This window comes from Olea europaea, unplaced genomic scaffold (genome assembly GCF_002742605.1).
Source record: "Olea europaea var. sylvestris unplaced genomic scaffold, O_europaea_v1 scaffold973, whole genome shotgun sequence".
In the NCBI taxonomy this organism is placed as follows: Eukaryota; Viridiplantae; Streptophyta; class Magnoliopsida; order Lamiales; family Oleaceae; genus Olea; species Olea europaea.
This window is the reverse complement of record NW_019268234.1, coordinates 81,500-91,840: the sequence shown is the minus strand read 5'-3', so window position 1 is coordinate 91,840 and position 10,341 is coordinate 81,500. Positions and strand designations below refer to the sequence as shown.

The window sequence follows — 10,341 nt, the reverse complement described above, 5'->3', positions numbered from 1 at the left end:
AAGAGAATCATGCTTATTTATGATTTAGCTAACAAAAGAGCTATAATATTGATTTACTAAATAAGCTTGAAATAAACTACAATATATCACTCAAAGAGGAATCCGGATAGAAATAGTATACCTGAACGGTTGTTTTGGAGTCCTCAAAGATTTCGAAGAATACAAATTCCAATATTCCCACTTGCCTCTGTCTGCTTGAATTTACCATTGACAATTTACTTTAGTTTTGATTGCTTTTCCAAAAATCTGACCAATGTTTAAAAGGTTATGGGTAGCAGATCTGAGTTGGCAGCGACGCCACTGCTAATGGCAGTAGGGCCGGCACCGTTAAAGTGCGCCAGAAAATTGGGTGCGGCACCGGTTGCAAAATAAAAAAAAAATAAAAAAAATTCTGAGGTTTTCTGAATCTGATCGGGTGTTTGGGGATGGGGGCATGGTGTGCAATTTTTGAAAATTGTAAGCCCCCAACCACAATTAAAGGAAAGGGTCAATTTTGATCCAAATTAAAATTTTATTTAAAATTGACCCGTTTAAAATAATAATAATAATAATTGACAACTTTTATATTTTCGTTAAATGTATAATTATTATTGTTATTATTTGTTCGTTTAAATTTCGCCTTTTATATATTAAAATTTTGTTGCTAATTTTAGTTCTTAATCACATGTGAATTTTGCCATTCATCGATTAATGATTATAATTGTGACATGATTATTATTTTGTGATTGAATTTTTCTATGGGCCTTGCGACTTTTCTTGTTTTCTCACTAAGAGAAATATTTTGAAATAAAAATGGGTGGTAGCTGACAAAGTGGCACACTCATTATTATTTATTCGATTTTCTCTACAATAAAAATAAATATATTTTTTCCCAACAACTTTTGATTTATTGCATATAATATCTTGCCCAAATGTGTTATTATATGTAATATTTTTTGGAAAATGGCATGAGAAAGTTAACGAACTTATTTTGGTTTAGAAATTTTCCTTCTGCCCAAAGGTGTTGATTATTTCGAAAACCAATGTAATTTTGTTAACTAACTACGTGATGTGTTTTAAGAGTACCTTATAGCATGTTGTATTGTCAACCCAAAGGTGACTTTATGATGATGCACCTAGGCTCTTACCGTAATAAAATTTATATGTTTCAATTTAAATTACGGATTATCTAATTAATAGCCCATATTAATTAGTTGGATATTTTATCATCCATTTGATTGCATGCATTACGTTTGGATGATATTGAGTGTGATATTTTATGTTTCCACAGTTTATAATGCCTCATCTCTTTCGAATCAATTGTCTGCTATTGAAATTTTGACTGGGAATAACTAGGTGAGATGGAAACGAGACGTAGAAATAGCACTTGGTCTTTTGGGCTTTAATTTTGCAATGGAGCAAAATCTTGAAAAACTCACAGATAAGAGTACCGTTGAATATGTAGCCGAGCATGCAAAGTGGGAAAGGGCTAACAAACTCTGTTTGAAAATCATTAAGCGATCGATATCTGATTCCATTCTAGGTGCCATCCCTAATAATGAAAATGCCAAAAGTTTTATGGATGCCATAGGAGAAAAATTTATTGAGTCTGATAAAGCCGAAATTGGGGATCTGATGGATAAATTTATGAGTATGAAATATGATGGTACAAGTGGTGTTAGGGAGCACGTCATGAAAATGATAAATATATCATCTAAGCTAAAGGCTCTTGACATTCCCATTGCGGAACCTTTCCTGGTCTATCATGTTTTGAATAGTCTTCCTAGAAAGTTTAATCAGTTTAAGGTTGCTTACAATGCTCAACGGGATAAGTGGAATTTGAATGACCTCATAGCAGTGTGTGCCCAAGAAGAGTATAGGATGCGTCGTGAAACTGTTGAAACTGTGCAATTAGCTTTTCAGCCATCACAGAATAAGGAGCCTTCTCATAATCATAAATCTAAGTTTCGTAAGGGTAATAAGTCCCATCGAAATCAGCAGAATAATAATTTTAGTGGTCCCAAAGCAGTTATAAAGAAAAATGATCAATGCAAGTTCTGTAAAAAGAAGGGTCACTGGCAGAAAGACTGTTTTAAGTTCAAGATTTGGTTGGAAAAGAAGAAGAGTTCTTCAGGTATTCCCTTGGCCTTAGTTTGTTTTGAGTCTTCTTTAGTAGATGTCCCTTTGAATTCTTGGTGGTTAGACTCGGGAGCTAGTATTCATATTGTGAATTCCTTGCAGGGGTTCATAAACAAATGGAGGTCAAGTGAGAATGAAGTAAGCTTGAGCGTTGCAAATGGATTTCAAGTGAAGGTTGAATTCATAGGAGTAGTGAAGTTAAATTTAGAGTCTGATTTTTATCTTGTTTTGAAAAATATAGTTTATGTACCGCAGATGAGACGGGATTTAAATTCTATACCAAAACTTGATGCTTGTGGTTTTACATTTAATTTTGGTAATGGAATGGTTAAGTTATTTAATGATTCTCGTTTGATTGGAAATGGCATTTTATGTGATGGTTTATAAAAATTATTTTTGGCTTCTTTTGGTGATGTCTCGTGTGTTACAAATGTATCAAAGAAAAGGGCTTTAATTCGTGAATCATCCTCTATGTTGTGGCATAAGCGATTGGGTCATATTTCTAAAAATAGAATGGAAAGATTAGTAAAAGATGAGATACTTCCTTCCTTAAACTTCTCCGATTTTGACACCTGTATAGATTGTATAAGAGGAAAGTTAACTAAATCTACGAGGAAGGGTTCGACTAGGAGTAATGGAATTTTGGACTTAATTCACACTGATATCAGTAGACCTTTGCTTTCCACTATATGTGGGAATAAATATTTCTTAACTTTCATTGATGATTTCTCAAGATATGGATATGTTTATCTGATTAACGACAAATCACATGCACTTGAGAAATTCAAAATTTTCAAACTGGAAGTAGAGAAACAATGTGGAAAAAGTATCAAAGTTGTAAGATCTGATCGAGGTGGTGAGTACTATGGGAAATATGACGAGTCTGGTCAAAATATGGGTGATTTTGCAAAATTTTTACAAGAGTGTGGAATAGTGCCCCAATACACCATGCCAGGGACACCTGAGCAGAATGATGTTTCTGAAAGACGTAATCGAACTCTAAAAAATATGGTTAGAAGTATGATGAGTAGAACAATTTTGCCTGAATATTTGTGGGGTGAAGCCTTGAAAACAGCTATGTATATTTTGAACAGAGTTCCAAGTAAAGCTGTTGCAAAGACACCTTTTGAATTATGGACAGGACGTAAGCCAAGTATGGCTCACTTTAAAGTTTGGGGATGTCCAGCTGAGGTTAGGATTTATAATCCATTTGAAAAGAAATTAGACCCTAAATCAACTCCTAACTACTTTATTGCGTATCCGGATATATCAAAGGGATATAAGTTTTACTGTCCAAATCGCGGCACTAGAATTGTGGAGTCCATTGCTGCTAAGTTTCTGGAGAACGATTTTGGAGACAATGGGAGTTTCACGTTGAGAGAAATTCTTGTTGAACCTAATCAAGTTGTAGTTCCAGTTCCTATCATATAGGATAGAGTTGGTTCTCAACCAATTGAAGTTGTTAATGAAGAATCGAGGAACCGGGAGGAATCTTCAATTCTTCAAACAATGATTGAATCGGTTCTTGAGCCACAAGTTAGGAGATCACAAAGGGAAAGAAGATCTGCATTGCCCAGTGATTATATTGCATATTTATTGGAGAGCGATTTTAATGTTGTGCATATTGTTGATCCTGTAACTTATAACCAAGCATTGACAAGTCGTGATACAGATAATTGGATAGCTGCCATGGAAGATGAAATGAATTCTATGGAAAGGAATAAAGTTTGGGATCTTGTTGAACTTCCTCCAGATGCTAAGGCTGTAGATAATAAGTGGATTTTCAAAAGTAAATTAGATTCAAAAGGAAATGTTGAACGAAAGAAAGCAAGATTGGTTGCAAAAGGTTTCACTCAACGAGAAGGCATTGATTACGTTGAAACATTCTCCCCTGTTTCGTCGAAAGATTCTTTTCGAATTATCATGGCTCTTGTGGCACACTACAATTTAGAGTTTCATCAAATGGATGTTAAGACAACATTTTTGAATGGAGATCTTTCTGAAATGGTTTATATGAAACAACCTGAAGGTTTTGTTGTAAAAGGAAAAGAAAACTTAGTGTGTAAGTTAAACAAATCCTTATATGGTCTCAAACAAGCATCTCAACAGTGGTATTTGAAGTTTGATGAGGTTGTGACATCTCTTGGTTTTGTCGAAAATACTATTGATCAATGCATTTATCTTAAAATCAGTGGGAGAAATTTTATTTTCCTTGTATTGTATGTTGATGACATTCTGCTTGCTAGCAGTAACTTAGGGTTGCTTCATGAGACAAAAAAATGCTGTCTGCTAATTTTGAGATGAAAGATCTTGGAGAAGCTTCCTATGTACTTGGCATTGAAATATATCGTGATAAAAATCGTGGCTTATTGGGACTTTCTCAGAAAACTTATATACGACGTGTTCTAGAAAGGTTTAATATGCAAAATTGTGTACCTGGTGATGTACCTATTATAAAAGGAGATAAGTTTAACAAAACTCAATGTCCAAGGAATGAGCTGAAAAGAGAGTCTATGAAGATGATCCCATACGCTAGTGCTGTGGGGAGCTTTATGTATGCTCAAGTTTGTACTAGACCGGATATAGCCTACGCAGTAAGTGTCCTTAGCAGATTTCAGTCTAATCCAGGACAAGAGCATTGGAAAGCAGCTAAGAAAGTTATGAGATATTTGAAGAAAACTGAAAGTTATATGCTTACATTCCAACGTACAAATCATCTTGAGGTGGTAGGATATTCAGATTCTGATTTTGCTGGATGTCAAGATGATTTGAAATCAACCTCATGTTACATTTTTACATTAGCTGGTGGGGCCATTTCTTGGAAAAGTGCTAAACAGACTTTAGTGGCATCTTCTACTATGCAGGCTGAATTTGTAGCATGTTATGGGGCTACAGTCCAAGCCGTTTGGTTAAGAAATTTTATCTCTGGCTTGAAAGTTGTTGATTCCATCTCAAGACCGATCACCATCTACTGTGATAACAGTGCAACAGTATTCTTTTCAAAGAATAATAAAAGTTCTGGTGGATCAAAATATATTGACATCAAATATTTGGTTGTTAGAGATAGAGTCAAAGAAGGGCAGACGAAAATAGAGCATATCAATACAGAAGCGATGGTTGCTGATCCCTTGACGAAGGGACTCGCTCCAAAAGTTTTTAAGACACATGTTACTAATATGGGTATTGTGGAAACATTTGATGTTTTTGGTTAGTGAGAGTTATTTATGTAAAGAACTACGTTTTGGATCCATTTACGGGGTACGTAGGCCAACCCATATGTTTTCGGGTATAGCCCCTTCTGATAAAAAATAATTTTCCCCTATCCATGAACTATTTTTTAAGCATGCATTTGACTTATGTCTTTTTATATTATTGACATCTTGAAATATAACGTATAAAGACATAAATGAGTTTCTTTTTGAGACATGTGGCTTCATTTTGATTCGAAGCATTATAAGGACCGATATGAGTTAGCACAGTTTTTTGATCACATTCAGTGCTAAATTCGTACCACATACTACCACATTGGTTGGAGGATAGGGATCCATGTCGATAAGAATGTTGACATTTGTAGCTGTGAAATGGTCTTACATCTCTTAAATTGGTGTAATGACTTCCATGTTCGGTATTAATATTCTTGTTGGACCGCATCATGTTACGTAAAGTGTCATCATTGGAGCTATACTTTTGTGGCTTCCTATGTAGTCTAACCCGGGTGTTAAAACTTTGTTATGGCAATCAAATGTTTGCCCAAGTGGGAGAATGCTAGAATAATTAATAATTCCATATGTGGGCTTCATATTCGATTTCAAAATTTTACGGGTTAGATGTATAGCTCATAATGATATTTGTGTTTGGGCCAAATTTATTAAGTGATCAATTGGCCTTTTACACCTTACGGGTTGTAATTAAAAGTATGTCGGTCGGAAATAAACCCTAATTCGAATTATAGTCGTAATGGGACGGCTTAAATTATTTCCTATATATAAAGGTTAGGTCCCATCTCCTCTCAATAGCTTTCATTAGCTTGCCCCATTGATAGCTAATACTTTTGTGAGGAGCAAGGAGGGGAAGATCTTGACTACTATTACAACTATAATTCATATCAACAATGGCTTCCGCAGGTATGAATTCGTTTTATTAATTTATTATGTAGTGATTCTTGATTCTTAACATGATTGAAATTAACAACAACAATTATAACTTAACAATTTGAAAATTATATATATTCGCATATATAAAAAAGGAATTGAGATCTGCTGTCCAAATTGATGTTCACTCAATTAATTAATATTGACAGGTCATTTTAAATTGACAGGTCATGGCAATTTGGACAACAACATTGGACCATAAACCCTAAACTCAAATGTGTATGTCACTCCTTACAATTTAATATGAATTTACATAGTTTATTCAATCATTTTTATTGTTTATGGACTAACATTTGAACTAATTATTATTGCTTTGAATAAACTTTTGCGTGCCAATCATTTTCTATTGGATTATAAGAAAAAGAAAAATGAATTTGAGTGGGAAGCTATTTTTCATGAGTAGAAATTATTTGAAAAGGGAGTTCTTTTTCTTTATGTCCAAGTTCATCCCTTTTTAGGGTAGATTTAAAATGATTATTAAGAGGTTAATATTATATTAAAAAAATGGAAGAAGGGCAAAAAATTATCGATTTGATAGATTGAGAAATACAACCTAAATTATAGTGAAACGAATGTCCCAAAAACTAATAAGCACTGAATTTTCTAGTATCTAAAAAAATTGTCACTCAAAAATAGTCAAAATCAGTTTTTTTTTTTTTTTTTTAAATGATAAGCAATCCCATACTTTTCGAAAATCCCACGATCTTCGTTCATAAAAAGTTTGAACAAAATTCAAGATTCCCCCCCCCCCCCCCCCCACCAAAAAAATAATAATAATAAAATGAGACGAGCCCAAGAAAAAACGTTTAGTTGAAGATGACAAACTCATAGTCAACAAAAAATCATTATCGCGTATATCTAAGGTAAATTTCTAATTCATTTTTTTGCGTGTATTGAATTCCATATTACCGTTGTTATGTTTGATTATTGGTTTTGTTAATCTTCTTGTATGATTTCTATGATGTTTTGCGACAATGTATATAATTACATAATGCTTTTAGGTCTAGAGTTTATAATCGTGAATTAATTTGCCATTTTCAAGAGCATGGGATACGAGAGTGGCTTGGGTTGGGTTGGGTTATTTAGATGACTACTGGGTTGAGAAGTTCGGCCCCCCAGAACATAAAAATGTCCCAAATTATATTCTTGTTCTTTAATATTCCTTTCTAATCCGTCCTTCCGTTGAAACAAGAATGATGCTACTTGTGCATAAATAATTCAATCATGCTACAGTGTCAGAATCATTGACATAATGCCGTGTTGCACTCTATCATTGAATTGTTTAAAACATCGTTATTGTTTTCATCAAATCATTTTTCGCCACATAGAATTCTGTCAACTCCTATGTCATAATTTTTTGGGCAAAGGAGCTTAATCCCAATTATAATTTTCCTATTTTTAAGTACATCAATGCAGAATAAAATGTGACAGCAACAATAATGGAGAGTGCACAATAACGAAATGCAAATTCTACAACATATACACACAAGAAAACCAACTTAACTCTGGCCAATCGAAAAGTAACCCAAAGTTCGAAGATCACGACGATGCCCCATCTTCTTGCCTTACGCCATTCAACAGCACACGTCGCCAAATTATACAGAGATGTACAGATACGTAAAGAGAGCATCAGATTTGGGTTCATAACTTTTATTCTGCCTGTTAGATCTTATCGAGCTTTTCTGCTTTAACAGTAGGGTTTTCTTTGGCTATAACAACCTGAGCTGTTGGAATAATAACTAGTTGCAATAATATTCAGAATAATAAAATGAAGAAATATATAAGACTTATCGTTCGATCGAGTCTCGTGACAGCACGATGTCCTAAAGTGAAATTGCCCGTCGATAATTGCTGCGATCTCCGTGGACAATCACTCCCATGATCCAACGATCGTAAACCACTTGTGCAGTAATCACGAATGATTTTTTCAGAACTCTCAATTGTACTCCAAAATATATGTAAAAACCCGAGTATAAGAAAATCAGAATATGAAAATAAATGATTGATACAAGAGAATTTTTCTATTTTCTTTTTGTGTGTATTTTTCCCAAAACGAGATATGGATTTATATAGGTAGGATAGAAGTAACAATCTCCACCATGATCAGAGATTAATTCAGAATTTTAATGACTGAGTAGTGAGTATTTTAATGACTGTTAGTGGATTGTTACTAAAACAAACAGTCAGAAAATATTGACTAGTTTTACCCATTAAATAATAATAAAAAAATCATTTATTTTAGTCAAGGAAAAAACCCAAGGCCTCAATCAAGACATTTTAATATCTGCGTGGGGAGTGATTCGAACCCCTGACGTCCCACACAGATGCCACATTTCTCACCAATTTGAAACTTTATTTAATTTAATTATTTCTTTCATATTTTATATTTATACCATAAATATATAACATGAGCTGCCATCCAATAATCAAACCGTCAATCGTGTTTGTCAGAGTAACGATGAACTGAATGGAAGAGATTGTCACACAACTAAAACCCGTTAAACCCATGCATTTGTGGCAAGTTCTGGACCTTTTAGTGCCGCCTTTCGTCCTTACCTCTGAACTCTGAACTGAAAATAAATCAGAAGACGTGCTAATTAGATGGGGCCTTCAACTCCACTGTTCTATCTTGCACGTCAATTGCATCAGTCTCAGTCACAACAGGCTCTTACCCTTTAGTGCTTGAACCGCTATTAACAAAGTTCTCAACGGTGGAAGGAGTTTGGTGTGTTGCTGTTTCAAGATCGTCTCCTTGTGGCACTTGGAGCACATATTCATGGTAGCTGCAGTTCCAAAGAAGCCACAGTTGTTTATGCAAAGAATGGGACCTTCTGGAGCTTGGCAGCCAGTCTCTTTGGAAGACTCCATTAATGTAAAAATCCTGTCATTCGCCAGAATACAGAACAAGAAGTATATGTGAAAAGATATCTAAGAATAAAGCGAGTACATTGCATAACAGAGACATTAAGGTTCAGGAAGGGGCGCTACTCGTAGTATTCAACCCACCATAGTTGTTTAACCAGCTAATAATCAAATTAGTAGTAATGTGTAAGCAAGCATTTATCCACCCAAAAGGTGTTTCGAATAATGAATTATGCATCATGTAGCAGCAGGAATACCTAACTGATTTGATAATGAATCACAATCTCGTTTCAACTTTATAAAGTGGATAACAAACTTCTAAACCTGTCAGAAATTCCTTGTTAATGGGACTAATAGCTAGTATCAGATTAATTTGCTGCAAAACAATGTAAATGGAGACTGTATAAGTAAGATCATTCTCATTAATGAACTGAATTGATGACAAATACAATCCGTTAAATACTGTGTTACAAAGTAAAATACAGAAGAATTTTTTCCATTTCATTTGACTTGCACAGAAGCCAGACAAACACGTTTGGTTGTGCTTAAAAGTACACTAAACTTACTTTTAACTTTCTTAATTTTTCGAAGTTACTTTTTATATTAACAGAACCTACTTATCTTCAAGTAAAAGAAACTTTTAATCAAAGCCAAACAAATTAACAGTCAAGATGCTCCAAATATATCACTATTTAATGCTTCTATTGAAGATAAAATTTGAAGAATTCCTAAAAACCAAATCATACAGTCTCATAATTGTTAACGAGTAGTATTAGCTCTTGTTCAGAGTAGGAAAAACTCGATATTATAATTAAGTCCATATACATACTGAGAAATTTGAAGCTTTACTAATCTATTATGCGTATGAACAATCAAAATCAATCCAAAAAAGAGAGAAAAATATTAAAAAACCTTACCAGTAAATCAGAAAATGAAGACCTTTAGGCCGATCTCAACTCGCAAAATAGACCAAGAGTTTAGACGATTTCCTGACACATCAGGGGAAAAACAAAAAAAACAAAAACTTTTCACCAAAAAAAGGGGGGGGGGGGGGGGGGGGGGAGAAAGAGAAAGAAAAGTTCACATAAGCATCGATAATACCTTAACTCAAGAGATAATTGGAGTAATTTGAGAGGTGAAGAGAACACGTATATAGGTAAATATAGGTAAGAGTAATGTTATTTGCAGTCACTCATTATCATGGTCGCCG

At 34.2% G+C, this 10,341-nt stretch overlaps 1 pseudogene; it reads right to left on the bottom strand.

Annotated features, from left to right (window-relative positions):
- Positions 1-7,676: 7,676 nt before the first annotated feature.
- LOC111392763 lies at positions 7,677-9,509 on the bottom strand (annotated as a pseudogene).
- Between the last annotated feature and the right edge of the window lie 832 nt (positions 9,510-10,341).